The sequence below is a fragment of the Scyliorhinus canicula genome, chromosome 6, assembly GCF_902713615.1.
Source record: "Scyliorhinus canicula chromosome 6, sScyCan1.1, whole genome shotgun sequence".
NCBI classification, from domain to species: domain Eukaryota; kingdom Metazoa; phylum Chordata; class Chondrichthyes; order Carcharhiniformes; family Scyliorhinidae; genus Scyliorhinus; species Scyliorhinus canicula.
The window spans coordinates 209,598,973-209,620,840 of NC_052151.1; the positions used below are offsets into that span (position 1 = coordinate 209,598,973).

General features: G+C 47.3%; 1 protein-coding gene across 1 annotated transcript in view; it reads left to right on the forward strand.

Moving 5' to 3' along the window:
- Positions 1–292: 292 nt before the first annotated feature.
- Positions 293–21,868, forward strand: part of LOC119968004 — a 185,773-nt gene continuing 164,197 nt past the window's right edge. The window contains exons 1-2 of the mRNA XM_038801105.1: positions 293–417; positions 12,531–12,682. The gene's annotated coding sequence lies outside the window, so the exon portion shown is untranslated. The remainder of the gene's footprint in view (positions 418–12,530; positions 12,683–21,868) is intronic.

The following is a 21,868-nucleotide window of genomic DNA, read 5'->3' on the forward strand; positions in this document are numbered from 1 at the left end:
GGCAGCACCTTCCCCTTGATGCCTCACAGCCCTGTCAACCTGGACAGCCTTGTGCTGTGGGGCGCATGAAGACAGCCAAGGTCTGAAGTTGGATGGGTGGGAGGGGGCGGGGCTGAGCATCGAACACCGTCAGGGGCCGGCACGAGAACAGCGGGGTTGGCGGTTGGAGCCCCGCCCCCAGCGATGACGGACTGAATGAACCAATAAACACAGAGGCGCGCGATCCTAACCGCCCTCCCCGCATTTCAGTTTGAAACAACGGTAACGGCTCCCGCGCGCGGCCGCGTGCTATTGAGCATGCGCAAACTGATTTGGCCGCCCATCTTGTGTTCGCAGCAGTTCGAGCGTCAGGATCAACACGGCGGCCCCGCCCCTGGAGCTGATCCGGGGGTTCCGCCTGAGAAAGGTGCCCTGTCCGTGAGTACCTTCAATGGCGACAATAATCTGGTTCTGTAGTTCAGGGAAAATGGCAAATGTTTGTTAAAATGCGGAAATCAAACCCAAAAGTGGGATTGGGTCCAGGAAATTCAAGGCGTGCTTTCCAAATAAAAACACTGAGCAGAGAGGGAGAGAAGTTAATCTTTCCCCAGAGCCATGATGTGGAGATGCCGGCGTTGGACTGGGGTGAGCACAGTAAGAAGTCTTACAACACCAGGTTAAAGTCCAACAGGTTTGTTTCAAACACGAGCTTTCGGAGCACGGCTCCTTCTTCAGGTGAATGGAAAGGCTTGCTCCAGAAATGTTTATATAGACACAGTCAGAGATGCCCCGGAATGCGAGCACCTGCAGGCAATCAAATCATCAAAGATGCAGACAGAGAGGTAACTCCAGGTTAAAGAGGTGTGAATTGTCCCAAGCCAGTTCAGTCGGTAGGCCTCTGCAAGTCCAGGCTTGTTGGTGGGGGCCGAATGTAATGCGACATGAATCCCAGATCCCGGTTGAGTCCGCATTCATGCGTGCGGAACTTAGCTATAAGTTTTTGCTCAGCAATTTTGCGTTGTCGCGTCTCCTGAAGGCCTCCTTGTAGAATGCTGACCCGGAGATCAGAGGCTGAATGTCCTTGACTGCTGAAGTGTTCCCCAACTGGAAGAAGGGAACAGTCCTGCCTGTTGATAGTCGCACGATGCCCGTTTATTCGTTGTCGCAGCGTCTGCATGGTCTCGCCAATGTACCACGCTTGGCTGATAGTCGTGCGACTATCAACAGGCAGGACTGTTCCCTTCTTCCAGTTGGGGAACACTTCAGCAGTCAAGGACATTCAGCCTCTGATCTCCGGGTCAGCATTCTACAAGGAGGCCTTCAGGAGACGCGACAACGCAAAATTGCTGAGCAAAAACTTATAGCTAAGTTCCGCACGCATGAATGCGGACTCAACCGGGATCTGGGATTCATGTCGCATTACATTCGGCCCCCACCAACAAGCCTGGACTTGCAGAGGCCTACCGACTGAACTGGCTTGGGACAATTCACACCTCTTTAACCTGGAGTTACCTCTCTGTCTGCATCTTTGATGATTTGATTGCCTGCAGGTGCTCGCATTCCGGGGCATCTCTGACTGTGTCTATATAAACATTTCTGGAGCAAGCCTTTCCATTCACCTGAAGAAGGAGCCGTGCTCCGAAAGCTCGTGTTTGAAACAAACCTGTTGGACTTTAACCTGGTGTTGTAAGACTTCTTACTGTGCTTTCCCCAGAGCAGTGGAGGCTCAATCATTGGATTGGGTTTGTTTATTGTCACATGTACCGAGGTACAGTGAAAAGTATGTTTCTGCGAGCAGCTCAACAAATCATTAAGTGCATGGGAAGAAAAGGGATTAAAAGAAAATACATAAAAGGGCAACACAAGATATACAATGTAACTACGTAACCATTGGCATCGGATGAAGCATACATGGGTGTAGTGTTAACGAGGTCAGTCCAGAAGAGGGTCATTTAGGAGTCTGGTGACAGTGGGGAAGAAGCTGTTTTTGAGTCTGTCCGTGCGTGGGTTCTCAGACTTCTGTATCTCCTGCCCGATGGAAGAAGTTGGAAGAGTGAGTAAGCCGGGTGGGAGGGGTCTTTGATTATGCTGCCCGCTTTCACCCAGCAGCAAGAGGTGTAGATGGAGTCAGTGGATGGGAGGCAGGTTCGTGTGATGGACTGGGCGGTGTTCACGACTCTCTGAAGTTTCTTTTGGTCCTGGGCTGAGCATTTTTAAGGCTGAGTGATATTCTGGACTGAAAACAAGATTGAAAGTTTCTGGGAGGGGTGGGGATAGAAAGTCAAATAAAGTCTGGGCTTGTCAGCTTTGATCTGGTCAGCTTTGATCTTGTCAATAAAACAGCAAAATGCAGGAGTCAGTGGCTCAATTCCATCACTACTTTGTATTTTGTATATTGGGGGTAAATTAGAACTGAGACAACTGAAATCAAGAAGGTGAAGCCAGTGAGATCAGACAGTGTGTAACCCGGGGAGGATGGAGCCAGTGAGACCAGACATTGTGTAACCCGGGGAGGATGGAGCCAGTGAGATCAGACAGTGTGTAACCCGGGGAGGATGGAGCCAGTGAGATCAGACAGTGTGTAACCCGGGGAGGATGGAGCCAGTGAGACCAGACATTGTGTAACCCGGGGAGGATGGAGCCAGTGAGATCAGACAGTGTGTAACCCGGGGAGGATGGAGTCAGTGAGATCAGACAGTGTGTAACCCGGGGAGGATGGAGCCAGTGAGATCAGACAGTGTGTAACCCGGGGAGGATGGAGCCAGTGAGATCAGACAGTGTGTAACCCGGGGAGGATGGAGCCAGTGAGACCAGACATTGTGTAACCCGGGGAGGATGGAGCCAGTGAGATCAGACAGTGTGTAACCAGGCTATAATTCTCCATCTTCTGCCTCCCTCCCTTTATAAACAGGGGTGTGACATTAGCCACTTTCCAGTCTGCTGGGACCGTCCCTGACTCCAGTAATTCCAGAAAGATCACGACCAATGCCTCCATAATCTCCTCCGCTATTTCCTTCAGAACTGTGGGGCACAGTTCATCTGGTCAGTTTCCAGTCCTCTGGGGCGCTCCGTGACTCCAGTAATTCCAGAAAGATCATGACCAATGCTTCCACAATCTCCTCAGCTATATCCTTCAGAACTCTTATCTTTTACATATTGGAAAAAAACTTTTATATTACTAGCTAGCTTACACTCCTGTTTCATCTTTTCCCCCATATTGGGTCTTTTGTTGTCTGATATGTCGTAGCCAAAGGAAGTGACTTCATGGATTGCACAGTAGGCTCGACGAGAACAAGTTCATATTCCATGATGGGGAATTGGATACAACATGTGCTCAGCCCCTGAGGGGATCGTAACGTCCAGCTTGCTTTTAAATGCTTCCCAATCCTCTGGCTTCCCACTAATCCTCGCCACTTTGGATGCTTTTTCTTTTGCTTTTATGCGGTCCTTGATTTCCCGAGTCAGCCATGGATGCCTCGTCCTCCCCTCAGCATGTTTCCTCCTCCTTGGGATGAATTTCTGTTGTGCCTCCGTTCTGAATAACCCCCAAAAACTCCTGCCATTGCTGTTCCACTGTCTTCCCTGCTCGGCTCCCCCTCCAATCCAAAAGGCCCAGCCCCTCCCTCATGGTCTTTATAGTTACCTTTACTTAATTGTAATACCGTTACATCTGATTCCAGCCCCTCCCTCTCAGATTGCAGGGTGAATTCTACCATATTGTGGTTACTGGCCCCTAAAGGTTCCTTCACCTTCAGATCCTTGAACAAATCTGCCTGATTGCACATCACCAAACCCAGAATTGCCTGCTCCCTATTGGGCTCTACCACAAGCTGCTCCAAAAAACTATCTTGTAGACATTCCACAATTCCTTTTCTTGGGATCCGCTACCAAACTGATTTTCCACCTGCATGTTGACATCCTCCTTGATTATTGTAATATTGCCTTTTTTACGTGCCTTTTCTATCTCCTGATTTATTTTCCGCCCCACATCCTGAGTACTGCTCTGGGGCTTGTACATCAGTCCCATCAGGGACTTTTTCTGTGCCTTTGACTCTAGAACATAGAACAGTACAGCACAGAACAGGCCCTTCGGCCCTCGATGTTGTGCCGAGCAATGATCACCCTACTCAAACTCACGTATCCACACTATACCCATAAACCCAACAACCCTCCCCCCTTAACCTTACTTTTAAGGACACTACGGGCAATTTAGCATGGCCAATCCACCTAACCCGCACATCTTTGGACTGTGGGAGGAAACCGGAGCGCCCGGAGGAAACCCACGCACACACGAGGAGGACGTGCAGACTCCGCACAGACAGTGACCCAGCCGGGAACCGAACCTGGGACCCTGGAGCTGTGAAGCATTTATGCTAACCACCATGCTACCGTGCTGCCCCAAACTCTATATCGCTTCTTGCTATCGATTTAATTTCATTTCTTACTAACAATGCAACCTCGCCCCATCTGCCTGTCCTTTCGATAGGACACATATACTTGGATATTTAGATCCCAGCCCTGATTCCCTTGCAGCCACGTCTCTGTGATGTCCACAGCATCGTACCAGTTACAATTAATCTTATTGACCTGTGCCAATTAGCTTGTGGTTTAGGTTGTAATCCGGAGATGATTACAGTTTTGGTTCTGCTTCTTAATTTAGACCCTAGCTTTTCATATTCCTTCAGCAGAACCTCTATCCTTGTTCTACTCATCTCGTTGGTATCAACACTTGCCACAGCAATTGGATCTTTACCCTCCCACTCCAAGTTCCTCTGCAGTCCATCAAGCGTGCAAATCCAATGCCCCCTCTTTCACCCTGCAGGATAAGTTGGGCCACAATGGGCATAAAAGGGCCAAGGTAGGGGGTGGAATACCAGAGAACAGAGTCCTCACCCCCTTTGAGGAACGGGTCTGGAAATCACGGGGTTGACCGAGGATAGAGCAGTCACCGACAGCAAGGTTAATCTGCATTGCGGAGGTGAGGATCCACTGCCCCCTCACCTTGATGACCTAGCTCAAGTGAGTTCATGTCAGATAAAATGATTTTTCCATCTCACTGACCACATGTCCATTCTCTCGTAGGATATCCATCTGATGGACCGGACCATCCAGTCCCCAGTCAAACACCCAGAGAACATCTGGGAGGAGATCTCTGAGGACAGCACTATTGAGGTGTCACAGCTAACACCCGCACCTTCCATCAGCGCAGGCACACACCTCAGTGGGCAACATTAGTGGACAGGCTTCTGGGGCACAATCTGGTGAGCACCACACAAATGCTGATGTACATCAGGAACATCCAAGGGAGTCAGCAGTTGAAAGTCTGCTGGATCCCAGGACTCAGCTGGGTCAGAGCCATATGTCAAGCCTCTGGACAATGTTATCCCAGAGCTGATGCAGATGCTAGGACACGGCCGTGAGATTCAGGAGGAGATGTCAGTGACACTCCGGCGGGTGCTTAGCCGAGTGGAGGAGCCTCGAAGGCTAGGGGCGCAGGAGTTCATACTGGCAATGCCTGGCACAAAGGCCAACACTGTTAGAGTGGCGACAGCAGTGGAAAGCCTGCAGCACGAGGTCAGCATCTCGAGTGCTGGTGTCCAAGGCGTGGCTCAGTCTGTGACGACCATGGCTGAGGGCCTTGACAAGGGGAGGTAGTGGTGTAGTGGTATTGCTGCTAGTTGGCCACATGGCTCCCTGTACCACTGTGCTGTGGTCAGTTTGCTCATCCTCTCCACAGTCCCCACTTTCATTCATGCAAGGAACAAGAATCTTGAACAAGGGATGAAGCTCCTATAACTCTATCTCCTAGATCCCTCTACCTATCTCACTTCTCGTCACACTCTGCTGTCCCTGATTATTAACTGAATTCAAATTCTTAATCTAAGGGATGTGACTGCCTCCTGGAACACAGTGTCCAGGTAGCTCTCCCCCTCCCTGATGTGTCGCAGCATCTGAAGCTTGGACTCCACCTCATCAACTCTGAGCCGGAGTTCCTCAAACAACCAACACTTAATACAGACATGTTCCCAAGGAACCTCAATGGGGTCCACCAGCTTCCACATCATACAGGTGTAACTCATCACCTCGCCCTGCACATCTAAAACTATGGGAAGTATAATAGTTAATGGGAAGCAAAGCAGCAGGTTAGCATGTGGGTTCAACTACATGGAAAATTATGACAAAAGTTAAAGGGAAGATCAGGAGATGTTATTAATGGATGTGTTAAGATTTAAAAAGAAGGTATAAAAACTAGCATTTTACCTGAATGCTCATCGCATTCGAAACAAGTTAAATGAGTTGACTGCACAAATCATCATGAATGAGTATGATTTAGTGGCCATTACAGAGACACGGTTGCAGGATGGCCACGACTGGGAGTTAAATATCCAGGGGTATCAGACTATTCGGAAGGACTGACAGGAAGGTAAGGCAGGTGGTGTAGCTCTGATATTTAAGGATGACATCCCAGCAGTAGTGAGAGATGATAGATTCTATGGAGAAAAAGGTTGAATCTATTTGGGTTGAAATTAGAAATAGTAAGGAGAAAAGGTCACTGATGGGCGTAGTCTTTAGGCCACCAAATAATAACATCACAGTGGTACGGGCAATAAACAAAGAAATAACTGATGCCTGTAAAAATGGTACGGCAATTATCATGGGGGATTTAAATCTATATGTAGATTGGTCAAACCAGGTCAGTCAGGGCAGCCTTGAGGATGAGTTCATAAAATGTATCCGTGGCAGTTTCCTCATGGCAGTTTACTCAAACAGTATGTAATGGAACCTATGAGGGAGCAAGCTAGCCTAGATCTGGTTCTGTGTAATGAGACAGAAATGATTAATGATCTCATATTTCGGGATCCTCTCGGAAGGAGCGATCACAGTATGGTTGAATTTAAAATACAGAAGGTAAAATCCAAAACCAGTGTCATGTGCTTAAACAAAAGAGACGACAATGAGATGAGGAAGGAGTTGGCTATGGTAGACTGGGAGCAAATACTTTGCAGTGGGATAATTGAGGAACAGCAAAATTATATCCCAATGAAAAGGAAGGACTGCAGGAAAAGGGATAATCAGCCATGGCTACCTAAGGAAATAAAGGAGGGTATCAAATTGAAAGAAAATGCATACAAAGTGGCAAAGATAAGTGGGAAACTAGAGGATTGGGAAATCTTTAAAGGTCAACAGGAAGCCACGAAAAAGGCTATAAAGAAAAGTAAGATTATGAGAATAAACTAGCTCAGAATATAAAAACAGACAGCAAATGTTTCTACGAATATATAAAATGAAAAAGAGTGGCTACGGTCAACATTGGTCCTTTAGAGGATGAGAAGAAGGATTTAATAATGGGAAATTAGAAAATAGCCGAGACATTGAACAGATATTTTGTGTCAGTCTTCACAGTGGAAAACACAAATAACATGTCAATAATTGATGGCAAGGAGGCTATGGCAGGTGAGGACATTGAAATGATCATTATCACCAAGGAGCTCGTGTTGGGTAAGCCAAAGGTAAACAAGTAAAGGTAAACAAGCCTTCTGGTCCTGATGGAATGCATCCCAGGGTACTAAAAGAGATGGCGAGGGAAATAGCAAATGCACTCATGGTAGTTTACCAAAATTCACTGGACTCTCAGCCAGTTCCGGCAGATCAGAGGAACTTTTTCACCCAAAGGATTGAATCTGTGCAATTCACTGCCCAGTGCAGTTGAGGCTATCTCGTTGAATGTTTTTAAGGCAAAGATAGATAGGATTTTGAACAGTAAAGGAATTAGGGTTATAGTGAACGGGTGGGTAAGTGGAGCTAAGTCCACAAAAAGATCGGCCATTATCTTATTGAAACTCGGAGCAAGCTCGAGGAGCCAGATGGCCTACTCCTGCTCCTAGTTCTTATGTTCTTTAGGGAAGGAAATCTGGCCGACATGTGACAACAGGTTCACAGCCATTCAGTTATATTCAACCATTCCAAAAACACAAATGGGGAATAAAACCGGACGTACCACCCAGCATCCAGGTACGGTAAACTACATTGGCAAACCCAGCCCTGTTGACCTTGCTAACGTCTGGGCCAAAGTTGGGAGAGCTGTCTCACAGACTAGTCAAGCAACAGTCTGGTATTGTCATACTCTCAGAATCATACCTTACAGATAATGTCCCAGACACCACTATCGCTGTTCCTGGGTATGTCCTGTCTCGCCGGCAGGACAGACGCAGCAGAGGTGGTGGCACGGTGATATACAGTCGGGAGGGAGTTGCCCTGGGAGTCCTCAAAATTTCATGGCTTCATGTTAGACACGGGAAAGGAAACCTCCTGCTGATTACCATGTACCGGCCACCATCAGGTGATGAATCAGTACTCCTCAATGTTGAACACCACTTGGAGACTTGGAGGAAGCAATGAAGGTGCCAAGGGCACAGAATATGCTCTGGGTGGGGTGGCTTCACCGTCCATTCAAGTCTGTGCATCCATGAGACACTGAGTTGTCAGCAGCAGCAGAATTGTTTTCAACCACAATTTGCAACTTCATGGCCAGGCATATCCCCCACTCTACCATTACCACCAAGCCAGGGGATCAACCCTGCTTCAATGAAGAGGGCAGGAGAGCATGATGGAGCAACACCAGGCATACTGAAAAATGAGGTTTCAACCTGGTGACGCTACAACACAGGACTACTTGTATACCAAACAACATAAGCAGCAAGTAATCATGCTAAGCGATTCCACAACGCATCAGATCTAAGCTTTGCCGTCCTGCCACATCCAGCCATGAATGGTGGTGGACAATTAAACAACTCACTGGAGTAGGAGGCTTCACAAATATCCCCATCCTCAATGATAGAGGAGCCCAACACATATGTGCAAATGTCAAGGCTGAAGCATTCGCAACAATCTGCAGCCAGAAGTGCTGAGTGGATGATCCATCTTGGTCTCCTCTTGAGGTACCCACCATCACAGTTGTCAGTCTTCAGCCAATACAATTCACTCCATGTGATATCAAGAAGCAGCTGAAGGCACTAAATACTGCAACGGCTACGGGCCCTGACAATATCCCAGCAATAGTACTGAAGACTTGTGCTTCAGAACTTGCCGGACCCCTAACCAAGCTGTTCCAGTACAGCTACAACACTGGCATCTACCCGGTAACGTGGAAAATTGCCCAGGCGGGCGCTGTGCACAAGGAACAGGACAAATTCCAACCCAACCAATCCCAATCCTTCATCAACAAAGTGATGGGAAGAGTCATCAACTGTGCTGTCAAGCGGTACTCAGTCAGCAATAACCTGCTCACTGACACTCACTTTGGGTTCCGCCAGGTCACTCATCTCCTAACTTGATTATAGCCTTGGTTCAAACATGGACAAAGAGCTGAATGCCAGAGGTGAGGTGAAAGTGACTGCCCTTGACATCAAGGCAGCATTTGACCGAGTATGGCATCAAGGAGCCCTAGCTAAACTGGAGTCAATGGGAATCAGAGGGAAAACTCTCCATTGGCTGGAGGCATACCTGGCACAAAGGAAGATGGTTGTGTTGGTTGGATGTCAATCATCTCAGTTCTTGAACATCATTGCAGGAGTTCCTCAGGGTAGTGTCCTAGGGCTGTCCATCTTCAGATGCTTCATCAATGACCTCCCTTCCATCATAAGGTAAGAAATGGGGATGTTCGCAGATGACTGCACAATGTTCACCATTCATGACTCCTCAGACACTGAAACAGTCCATGTCCAAATGCAGCAAGATCTGGACAATATCCAGGCTTGGGCTGACAAGTGGCAAGTTACATTTGAGCCACACAAGTTCCAGGCAATTACTACATCGTACAAGAGAGGATGTAACCATTGGCCCTTGACGTTCAATGGCGCTACCATCACTGAATCCCCCACAATCAATATTCTGAGGGGGGGGGGGGTTACCATTTGATCAGAGGCTAACTGGGCTGGCCTTATTAATACTGCGTCTATCAGGGCAGGTGAAAATGGCTAGGAATCCTACGGCAAATAACTTACCTCCTGATTCCCCCCAAAACCTGTTCACCATCTGGAAGGCACAAGTCAGGAGTGTAATGGAATCCACTTGCCTCAATGAGTGCCACTTCAACAACACTCAAGAAGCTTGACACCATCCAGGACAAAGCAACCCGCTTGATTGCTCCCTGATCCACAAACATTGAAACCCTCCCACCGATGAACAGTGGCAGCCATGTGTACTATTTACACGATGCCCTGCAGTAACTCACCAAGGGTCCTTAGTCAGCACCTTCCAAACCCACGACCACTACCATCTGGAAAGACAAGAGCAGTAGATACCTGGGAACCCCACCACCTGGAGGTTCCCCTCCAAGTCACTCACCACCCCAACTTGGAAATATATCGCCGCTCCTTCTGGGCCAACATCCTGGAACACACTCCCTAGCAGCACAGTGGGTGTACCTACACCTCAAGGACTGCAGCGGTTCAAGAAGGCATCTCGCCACCAACCTCTGAAGGGCAACTAGGAATGGGCAATAAATACTGGCCTAACCAGCAATGCCCACATTCCGTAAATGAATTTAAAAAAATATTGCGCCCAACCTTTTGCTCAATGTGCTGCCTGGGGCCGCTAGTGCTTTAGTCTGTACAGCTCCAGCGTGGCACAGGAGGAGTGTAGCCCCGCCCCCTTATGACAGGACCAGCTTGGGAACACCCATTGAGGGTGGGTATAATAATGACAGAAAACTACCTCAACGTTTACAAATTTCATGCAATAAAATATGTTTTCTCATTTAAACACAACGGTCAACAAAATATATTTTTCCACATAAATACAACAGTTCGGTCTATTTGTAAAGGGGAGGGAGGGAAGAGAGAGGATTTGACATCTCAATTGAGCTTGAAAGCAGCAGCTGCTGAAGCACAGTGTCCTGGCACACATCTCCTCTGATATAATTTTGTGATGTCCTTTGGCAGTATACTGTTAAAGGTGAGTGATTGATTCGCTACCTGGCATTGTGAGGGAACAGTGCTAACCACTGTCACCATGGGCCCATCCAGGGTCAGGTCTTGGTGGAAAACATCTGTTAGTGGAATCCCAGCTTCATTGTTTCAAACCAAAATCTGTCTGAATGCTCAGGGTTCAGCTTCTTAAGTGAACTACAGCACAATGATGGTGGTTTTGTTATTTCCGTTTTCTGATAGTTTTGATGAACAATTTCCTCTGCTGCTAGGGTAACAATCTGACAGATCTCAGTACAAGAGAGGGACAGTGCGGAGACCAGCTAAAGGAAGGAAATCAGTAGGAGGGTTGTGAAGCAGACAGCCAGCTCGGGGGCAGACTCCTGGAGCTAGATAGGGGCAGAATGGAAAGCAGAGTGAGGGACACACCAGGGGCAAACTGACTGAAACAAAGAAGGGGAAACCGAGAGAGATAGACACAGCATGCACACACATACGCTGTAGATACACACATACACTGCAGACAGGCAGGGGACATAGAAACTGAGCCACAGGAAGACAAAGCAGCAGAGGTTGGGGGAGACGGGAGGGGAGGTGACAGGCATGAGAGTCGGAATGGAGAGCGAGAGGGAAAAAAATCATAGAATAGAATCATAGAATCTCTATAGGAATCCAATGGGAGACTGAGAAAGAGGCCGAGGGAGAGGCAGACATTCTGCGGGAAGGAGAGATCGAGAAAGACAAATAGGAAGCAGACATATTGAGGTGAAATGATTTGTGGGAAACAGAGAGAGGCAGAGGTATGGCAACAGACTGAGCTGATAGATAGGGGAAATAGCTAGAGGGGTGATGATAAATGGTAAGGGGGAAAAGCAGGGAGCCCACAAAGGCGAGACAGACTGGAGATGAAGACAGAGGCATGAGTGGAAGAGACAGAGAAAGATGGAGTGAGATATACCAGAGTGGAAAGAATGAGAAGGACTGCGGTGGAGAAGACGAAAAAAAAAGTGCCCCCACGGCACTGGCCCGCCGGCCGATCGATGGGCCCTGATCGCGGGCCAGGCCACCGTGGGGGCACCCCCCGGGGTCCGATCGCCCCACGACCCCGGAGGCCCACTCGCGCCGCTAATCCCGCCGGCACAGAGGTGGTTTAAACCACGTCGGCGGGTGAGACCTGACAGCGGTGGGATTTGGGCCCATCGCGGGCCGGAGAATCGCGCGGGGGGCACGGCGATCGGTGGGCGTGATTCCTGCCCCCGCCAATTCCCGGGTGGCGGAGAATTCCGGCCACGGCAGGGGCGGGATTTACGCCGGCCACGGGCGATTCCCTGACCCTGCGGGGGGTCGGAGAATTCCGCCCAGAGAGAGAGAGACAGACATTGGTAACAGAGGGTGACAAATGGGAGAGAAAGATAGAAAATCGGAGTAGGGAGATGTGGGGTCAGTAACCGAGCAGCATGCAGGGGGTACAGAGTATGATGGGTGGAGACTGAAAGAGGGACACTAATCAGAACATTTCCACCTAAAATCCAGGTATTTACTGGAAACCCAGGGAGCTGTGGAAAATAACACTCTACTTCACACCATCAATTGTTATCACATTTTCCATCTTGTTATAATTAGATCTCCCAATCAATGATAGAGTGAGGAGGAAGGACACGTCTGGAAGTAAACCGGGATTATGGATTGAGGTGAACCAGCACAGGATTGTGAGAGCCCCAACCAGAGAGAATTCTTCCGATTCAAAGAGTTTCTAGAATCAACTGGGGAGAAAGGTAAGAGAAAGTCCCTTAGACTCTGATAAACACTGGTCCTGTAGACAGTGCATAAAGGTTACAAGGTAAAACAGGAAATGGTGAGAATGAGATTGGGAGTCTGACCACTGAGCACAATTATCTAACATGAGGCTGTGTAATAAGTGAATCTTGTGGTGTTTTAGAGTGATGGGATTTGTGGCAGATCCCAGAGAACATGTATATTTATTAGATAGAGCTAAACTCGCACCCATACCATCAGATCGGAACATTCAAATGTCTTTGATAAATTAAATGGGTGATTGAACGGAAAAACGACTTTCTGTCACTTCACTGAACCCATAAGACCATAAGACATAGGAGTGGAAGTAAGGCCATTCGGCCCATCGAGTCCACTCCACCATTCAATCATGGTTGATTTCAACTCCATTTACCCGCTCTCTCCCCATAGCCCTTAATTCCTCGAGAAATCAAGAATTTATCAATTTCTGTCTTAAAGACACTCAATGTCCCGGCCTCCACCGCCCTCTGTGGCAATGAATTCCACAAACCTACCACTCTCTGGCTGAAGAAATTTCTCCTCATCTCTGTTCTAAAGTGACTCCCTTTTATTCTAAGGCTGTGCCCCCGTGTCCTAGTCTCCCCTGCTAATGGAAACAACTTCCCTACGTCCATCCTATCCAAGCCATTCATTATCTTGTACGTTTCTATTAGATCTCCCCTCAACCTCCTAAACTCCAATGAATATAATCCCACGATCCTCAGACGTCTGCAACCCGATGCAGAGGCAAACCTCAGCGATCAGCAGCTAATGGGGTATTGTCAGACCGTGAATGCTGAACAGGGCAGCATGGTAGCATAGTGGTTAGCACAATTGCTTCACAGCTCCAGGGTCCCAGGTTCGATTCCGGCTTGGGTCACTGTCTGTGCTGAGTCTGCACGTTCTCCCCGTGTGTGCGTGAGTTTCCTCCGGGTGCTCCGGTTTCCTCCCACAGTCCAAAGATGTGCAGGTTAGGTGGGTTGGCCATGATAAATTGCCCTTAGTGTCCAAAATTGCCTTTAGTGTTGAGTGGGGTTACTGGGTTATGGGGATAGAGTGGAGGTGTGGGGTTGGGTAGGGTGCTCTTTCCAAGAGCCGGTGCAGACTCGATGGACCGATTGGCGGCCTCCTGCACTGTAAATTCTATCTATAACGCAGCTTCGTTACTTTTCAACGCCCCTGAATTTTAGTGCAGGGGAGTGTGAAAGATATTAAACACTGAATGAGTATTTACCTTCTGTTTCTTTGCTCACAGAGACACAATGCAGAGATAGAATATCGCCATTCAAAGCAAGCAGGGATTGTGCTTGCAGAATCTATGTCAGAACTAGCATCAGCTTCACAACATGTTCTGAAGTAAGAGCCTAAACCAAGTGAAACACAAAGAGTCTGAAATTGGAATGAGTAGTAATCACAATCTTTACAGTACAGGAGGCTATTTGACTGAATGAGTCAGCATTGGCTCTCTGACAGAGCAATTTACCTCTTCCCACTCCTGCTTTATACCTGTGACCTTGCGCATTCTTTCTTTTCAGATAGTAACCCAATTCCCTTTTGAATACTGTTGCTCGTTATGCTTTCCCTTAATTTGCTCTGTTTTAATTACCTTTGCTCAAGAGTCGCCAGGTATCTTTCTGATACCACCACAAGGTTCAAACCGAATACTGATCAATGACTCGATACACCAGTTAGTAAGTTTGAAATCAGTACACATTTATTTACACACACAATCAATTATTACTCATGCACAAACTCTACTCACTAAACTACAGCTACTACTAAAAGCCTATACTTAGCTTCGAGTACCCACTCAGTCAGAGGAACAATGGCCGTTGTCCGGTTCTGATACTGCTGGCTTCGAACTGGTATAGAATAGTAGCGAGGAGCGCCTATCTCGTAGCGTGCGTTGACCTTAGACTTACTTGGCTGATGCTTGCCGGGTTTCTCGTCGCTGAGAGCCAAATGTTAAGGTGAAGATGGAGAAAGTAAGAGTTCTCAAGAGAGCGAACTGACCTTGGGGACTCTGTTTTATTCCCCAAGGGGTTTTGCGCCCTTCTGGGTGGACGCTGGACTTAGTCCCAATTAATTGGACCATGTCCCAATCGTTTGTATCGATTTTCTCCAATAACGGGGTCGTTCCCTGATTGTTGGGCGGGCTCTAGGTAACCGTTGGCTTGCCTTTGTTTTAGCTTCCACTGGTGGCCGGGAAGTCTGTCCTGGTACCGATTGTTTCAATGTTTCTTTTTGTCCCCGGAGATAGCTCATTACTATGCTAATGGCTTGTAGTTTCAGTTGTGTCTGGGTTCTGCAAGTTCCAATCCACAGGAAACCTTGCACCTGCTTGTTTTTCTAGTGCTGTCCATTTTTCCCTGCACTCTTTGCGAGTATCCATTTTGGAATCGGGACGTGGCCACCCCAAGTGGCTACAATACCTCAACCGATCCTGTTTCCACCACCCTGACAAGATTGTTCCAGCTCCGACCGCCCTCTGGTTCTCGGTGTACTCTTGAGTGGGAACAGTTTTTCACTATTTACCCTCTCCATACCCCTCAGGATCTTGAATACCTCTATCAAATCACGTCTCAGCCATCTTTTATCCAATGAATAATATTAGAACTAAAAACACAAGATCTGCAAACACACCTCGGCCAGACAGCATCTTGGGAGAGGAAGATTGGGTTAATGTTCCAGATGATGGCCCTGTTTTCTGTAATGTTCCAGATGATGGCCCTGTTTTCTGGAATGGTCATCAACCTGAATGTTGATCCTACTGTCCTCTTCCCCACGGTCACTGCCGAAAATTTTCTGTATTTCCTCTGTCTGTCTTATGATCTCCCTCTTACTTCCCTATCCTCGTATCCTCTGTAAATCTCTCCATCCAAGTAAACATTCAAACCCATGTCCTCAGCCACCCTTCTTCAACTTTGCAAACTCATGGATCATCACTCTTTTAGATTAATTCTTCAAAAATGCCATCTTTGATGACTTCCTTCGATCCATCCACTTTCCTCCAAATGTGCTTCCTCCTGTATCTGTGTCGGGGAAAATAACTTTCTCCCAATTACTTTCATTTGCCTGTCAGAATTCAGTCTATCTAGCCTTTGACCACTGGTCACAACAAATTTCTGCAGTTTCTGATTTGCTCCACTCCATCTTCACCTTTGATCGCCAGTCCTCCAGTAAAGCTGTTACTCTCTTCCTTGCTGTCCTCACATTACAACCTTCACCTCCATTCCCTTAGGTCCAATGGATACAGATTTGAAAAGGATATGGTAAACAACTGCTTTAGCCATTAATGGTCACATGTCAAATGTTGGGAGAACTGTTTCACAGACTAGTTAAGCAACAGCCTGACATTGTCTATAAAGGCATGATTCTGTGAGTATGACTATGTCCCACACACCAATATCACCATTCCTTGGTATGTCCTGTCTCACTGGTAGGACAGACCCAGCAGAGGTAGCGGTACAGTGGTATATAGTCGGGAGGGAGATTCCATGGGAGTCCTCAACATTCACTCTGGACCCCATGAAGTCTCATGGCTTCAGGCAAGGAAAACCCCTGCTGATTATTGCCACCACCAGCTAATGAATCAGCACTCCTCCATGTTGAACACCACTTGGAGGAAGCACTGAGGATGATAGGGTGCAGAATATGCTCTGGATGGGGGACTTCAGTGTCCATCGCCAAGAGTGGCCCGATAGTACCACCACAGACCAAGCTGCTGGGTCCTGAAAGGACATTGCTTTTTTAAAATAAATTTAGAGTGCCCAATTCATTTTTTCCAATTAAGGGGCAATTTAGTGTGGCCCACGCAAACACGGGGAGAATGTGCAAACTCCACACGGACAGTGACCCAGAGCCGGGATCGAACCTGGGACCTTGGTGCTGTGAGGCAGCAGTGCTATCCACTGCGCCACCGTGTTGCCCTCTAAAGGACATTGCTGCTAGACTGGGACTGTAGCAGGTGGTGAGGAAAGCAACAAGGGAGAGAAACATACTTGACCTCATCCTCACCCACCTGATACTCCAGATACATCTGTCCATGACAGTATCGGTAGCAGTGACCACCGCACAGTCCTTGTGGAGACAAAGTCCGGTCATCACATTCAGGATACCCTCCATCGTGTTGTGTGGCACTACCACCATGCTAAATGGGATAGACTTCGAACAGTTCTAGCAACTCAAGATTGAGAATCCATGAAGTGCTCTGGGCCATCAGCAGCAGCAAAATTGTATTCTACCACAGTGTGAAACCTCATGGCCTGGCATATCACCCACTCTACGATTACCATCAAGCCAGAGGATCAACTATGGTTCAATGAAAAGTGCAGGAGAGCATGCCAGGAGCAACATCAGGCATACCGAAAACTGAAGTGTTAACCTGGTGAAGCTACAACACAGGACTGCTTGTGTGCCCAACAGCATAAGCAGCAAGTAATAGACAGCGGTAAGCGATTCCACAACGAACGCATCAGATCTGAGCTCTGCCGTCCTGCCACGTTCAGCCATGAATGGTGGTGGATAATTAAATAACTCGCTGGAGGAGGAGGCTCCACAAATATCCCCATCCTTAATGATGGAGGAGCCCAGCACATCTGTGCAAAAGACGAGGCTGAGGCATTCTAAACAATCTTCAGCCAGAAGTGCTAAGTGGATGATGCACCTCCTCCGGAGGTCCTCAGCATCACAGTTGTCAGTCTTCAGCTGATATGATTCACTCCACGTGATATCAAGCAACAGCTGAAGGCACTGGATACTGCAAAGGCTATGGGCCCTGACAGTATTCCGGCAATAATACTGAAGACTTGTGCTCCAGAACTTGCCACACCCCGAGCCAAGCTATTCCAGTACAGCTACAACACTGGCATCTACCCGGCAATGTGGAAATTTGCCCAAGTGTGTTCTGTCCACAAGAAACAGGACAAATCAAACACAGCAGATTACCACCCTATCAGTTTACTCTCCATCATCAGCAAAGTGACAGAAGGAGTCATCAAAGCGGCACTTACTCAGCAATAGCCTGCTCACGGATGCTCAGTTTGGGTTCCGCCAGGGTCACTCGGCTCCTGACCTCATTGGCCTTGGTTCAAACATGGACAAAAGAGTTCAAACATGGACGAAAGAGCTGAGTGTCAGAGGTGAGGTGAGAATGACTGTCCATGACATCAAGGCAGTGTTTGACCGAGTATAGGATCAAGGAACAGAAGTTTACCCTAGCTAAACTAGAGTCAATGGGAATCAGGGAAAAACTCTCTGCTGGTTGGAGTCATACCTGGCATAAAGGAAGATGGTTGTGGTGGTAGGAGGTCAATCATCTCAGCTTCAGGACATAACCGCAGGAGTTCTTCAGGCTAGTCCCCTGGTCCAAACCATCTTCAGCTGCTTCATCAATAACCTCCCTTCCATCATAAGGTCAGAAGTGGGGATGTTCGCAGATGACTGCACAATGTTTCGATCCATTCATGACTCCTCAGATAATGAAGCAGTCCATGTCCAAATGCAGCATGACCTAGACCAGGGGTGGGCAAACTACGGCCCGCGGGCCGCATGCGGCCCGCCAAAGGTATTTCTGCGGCCCACCAAGTCATTTAAAAAAAAAAAAAAAAAATTTAAAAAAAAATTTTTTTTTTTTTTTTATAAATTTTTTTTTAAGATTAATGGGGGGGGCTATTGGGTTACTTACTGGTATAGGGTGGATACGTTGACTTGAGTAGGGTGATCATTGCTTGGCACAACGTCGAGGGCCGAAGGGCCTGTTCTGTGCTGTACTGTTCTATGTTCTATATGAGGCGCCCAGAATCATAACCGGGTGAAGTAATTATTTTACTTAATATACTATGCGGCCCTTTGTGAATTTCTGAATGTGGCCCTTGCACGGAAAAGTTTGCCCACCCCTGACCTAGACAATATTCAGGCTTGTGCTGACAAGTGGCAAGTTACATTTGCGCCACACAAGTACCAGGCAGTGTCCTACAAGAGAGGATCTAACCATCGTTCCTTGACATTCAATGGCATTACCATCGCTGAGTCCCCCGCAATCAGCAGCCTGGGGGTTATCATTGATCAGAAACTGAACTGGACTAACCACATTAATACTGTGGCGAGCAGAGCAGGTGAAAGGCGAGGAATCCTACGGCGAGTAACTCGCCTCCTGACCCCCCAAAGCCTGTCTACCTTCTACGAGGCATAAGTCAGGAGGGTTCTTTCCCAACAGGGCAGGTGGTGAAATTTGAATTTAGTTTTAAAAAATCTGGAAGTAAAAGTCTAATAATGGCCATGAAACCATTGTCGATTATCATAAACACCCATCTGGTTCACTAATGTCCTTTAGGGAACTAAATCTGTCATCCTTAACTGGTGTGGCCTGCATGTGACTCCAGAGCCACAGCAATGTTGTTGACTCTTAAATGCTCTCAGGGATGGGCAATAAATGATGGCCCAGCCAGCGGTGCCCACATCCCATAAACGCATTTTAAAAAAATAATGCAATACTCTCCACTTGCCTGGATGAGTGCAGCTCCAACAACACTCAAGAAGCTCGACACCATCCAGGATAAAGCAGCCCCGCTTGATTGCTCTCCTTTCCACAAATCTTCAGACCCTCCACCACCGACAAACAGTGGCAGCCGTGTGTACCATCTACAAGATGCATTGCAGTAACTCACCAAGGTTCCTTCGACAGCACCTTCCAAACCCACAACCACTACTATCTGGAAGGACAAGAGCAGCAGATAGCTGGGAACCCCACCACCTGGAGGATCCTGTCCAAGTCATTCTCCACCCTGACTAGGAAATATATCATCGCTCCTTCACTGTCGCTGGGGCAAAATCCTGGGACTCCCTCCCTAACAGCACAGTGGGTGTACTTGCACCTCAAACACCACAGCTTTTCAAGAACAGTACTCACCAGCACCTTCTGAAGGGAAACTAGGGATGGGCAATAAATGCTGGCCTAACCAGCGAAGCCCACATCTTGTAAATGAATAAAAAATAATCCTGCTGGACCACATAAAACAGTACTGGGTCTGCTGCTGTAAACTGTTCATTATTCCAGGGTTTTTTTCTCTACTTGCAAACCCACCTTCTTAAGACCTATCTCCTCTATGGCTGTAACTACAATTAATTAACTGGCATTTACATACATTGAGATTTTTCAATTAGTTAATATTTAAGATATATACAATTGTAATACAACCATTCCACTCTAGACATGGAGAATTCCAATAAATTGATTGGCATCATATTTGCCCTGATATGCCATTCTAATCGTATCTACTCCGTCATCAATAGCGTTACTTCCATCTCCATTATATCATCTATTTCTGTCTCTGCCTCAGATTGTCTGCTTAAACTATCTCATCCCTGCCTTTGCTTCCTCTGAGCTTGACTATTTCAATGCCCGTTTGAACCTCAATTAAATTGAACTAATTCAAATCTTTGCTTTCTGTTGTAACCTTAACCAATTCCTCTTCACCCATCACCTTGCACTCACTGAGTTCCATTGGCTCTTGGTCCAGCAATATCCCAATTTCTTTATTTTTAAATGTCTCTCTGCCATCACTCATTTTTATCTTTACAATTAGAGTGTAAAATGTAATAGAGTGTAAAATGTAATAATGTTTACTAGAGGCATGGGAATTGCAATAGCTTGGTAACTGCACAGTACTGATAACGGTAATGTTCAAGAATGACAGTATATGGAAAACTGCAGAGTCTCCTATTGTAACACTAATCACTGCAGGTATGCTACATCAAAACTATCTGGAAGTCCAGTTATAGTTATTGATCAGTGCAGACATAGGGACTTATAATATGTTAAAGTCACAAGCTTGCTCTATTGTAGCATTGATCATCCTTTTTCCAAAGGCCTAATGAAATACAGCAATCGAGCTGTGTTTGTGTGAGGAGCTTTCAAGGGTAAGGGATATTTGAGAATAGTTTGAAATATTCTGATACATGGAGTTGTGGGTAATCCTAAACCTGGTTGCAAGTTGTGAACAATCTCAGTTGCAGAATATTTACACAAGATAGAACTATTGGGCAGCACAAGGCCAGATAGACAGATAAGAACCAGTGGAACCCATTCATCCCCTCAATCCTGTTCCCCCAATAGAATTTACAGTACAGAAGGAGGTCATTCGGCCCATCGAGTCTGCACCGCCTCTTGGAAAGAGCATCCTACCCAAGGTCTACACCTCCACCCTATCCCCATCACCCAGTAACCCCACCCAACACTACGGGCAATTTAGCATGGCCAATCCACCTAACCTGCACATCTTTGGACTGTGGGAGGAAACCGGAGCACCCGGAGGAAACCCACGCACACACGGGGAGGATGTGCAGACTCCGCACAGACAGTGACCCAAGCAGGAATCGAACCTGGGACCCTGGAGCTGTGAAGCAATTGCGCTATCCACAATGCTACCGTGTTGCCCAATAAGATTGATGATGAAGCAGGCTAGGAATTTCCAGCGATAATTTATTTTCTGTCTTGTGATGGGCAGGTCTGTGATGACATAAAAACAGAGTCCGGTTCACCAAGATACAGGGGCGGGGCTCTGGCAACAAATGAATTTAGCTCTATTCAGCTCACGGTTCTGACAGGCATACTTGTCAGCTCCAGTGTTAGAGAGACAACAGGGAGGGAGTTAACAGTGTAACGGAGATGGTCAGAATAGAAACCGAATCAATGGCCTGAACCAGGTCAGAATACAGAGAATGGACTGAACCAGGTCAGAATACAGGGAATGGACTGAACCGGGTGAGAATACAGGGAACGGATTGAACCGGGTCAGAATACAGGGAACGGACTGAACCGGGTCAGAATACAGGGAACGGACTGAACCGGGTCAGAATACAGAGAACGGACTGAACCGGGTCAGAATACAGGGAACGGACTGAACCGGGTCAGAAAACAGGGATGGTCTAAGATAGAAATCCTTTGCTGACCTTATTGATTCAACGTGAATTTTGATGTCCAGTCAGATCCTATTAAAACACCGTACAACTTTTCAAACCATTTTGCGTAGTAACATTTTAAGTAAAGTGAAGGAAATATATTATACGTTTGTCTGAGATAGGTCCTTGTGAATTATTTCAATTATGGACGATACTGTAACATAGGGGAGATTGAGCTGTTCGTCCAATATACACCAGGTCCAGTT